This window comes from Capsicum annuum, unplaced genomic scaffold, assembly GCF_002878395.1.
Source record: "Capsicum annuum cultivar UCD-10X-F1 unplaced genomic scaffold, UCD10Xv1.1 ctg46785, whole genome shotgun sequence".
In the NCBI taxonomy this organism is placed as follows: domain Eukaryota; kingdom Viridiplantae; phylum Streptophyta; class Magnoliopsida; order Solanales; family Solanaceae; genus Capsicum; species Capsicum annuum.
The window spans coordinates 1-670 of NW_025854381.1; the positions used below are offsets into that span (position 1 = coordinate 1).

Genomic DNA, 670 nt, shown 5'->3' on the forward strand with positions numbered 1-670 from the left:
GTAATGTTTAAAGTTTTAAGTGTTTAGTCACTGATGCAATCAATGATGATTTTTTTTTTCATAATTATTGATTGAACAGTGATTAATACAAAAATATCTCCATCTTTCGGCTGAGATTGCATCTAAGACATTTTTGCATTATCTTTCTTCAATTTTGTTTCAATTCTATCTTTCTTCAATTTTTGCATTTCGATTGATTGAACATTTTTGCATTTTGCATTATCTTTCTTTAATTTTGCTTGAGTTAATTCTTGCAATTGAAAGAATTAAAAAGTTATTTGAGAACAAGTGAGGAACTAGTGAAGATCTTTCCAACTAAATCCAAGGCGAGGACCCTTTAATTGATGATGCGTTTCGTCGTCAGCAAGTGGTGGCCGACAAGGCCCCTTTCCAACGAGTGAATTGTCCCATTCTCAAACTCTGGGACAGCATCATTGAGTTTTTTATTTGCCTTAGTGAACTATTTTTAGGGGCTATCAGAAATAACCTGTCTATTTTATCTGAAATAGTGGTATGGTCTGCGCACACTTTATCCTCCTTAGACCCTTAGAAATACATTAGGTATGTTGTTGTTGACTTGTTGTTGAACTTTTTTTACAGCTTGACTGATAATTTGATTAGCCAATAGTATTTTTCTCACCACTCATCCTAGTAAATACACTATAAGCTT

The 670-nt window shown here is 33.1% G+C and overlaps 1 non-coding gene across 1 annotated transcript; it reads left to right on the top strand.

Annotated features, from left to right (window-relative positions):
- Positions 1-34: 34 nt before the first annotated feature.
- On the top strand, positions 35-121 carry LOC124892404. Its single transcript, XR_007050227.1, has one exon. It is a non-coding gene; the product is annotated as a small nucleolar RNA Z196/R39/R59 family (small nucleolar RNA).
- The last annotated feature ends 549 nt before the right edge of the window (positions 122-670 follow it).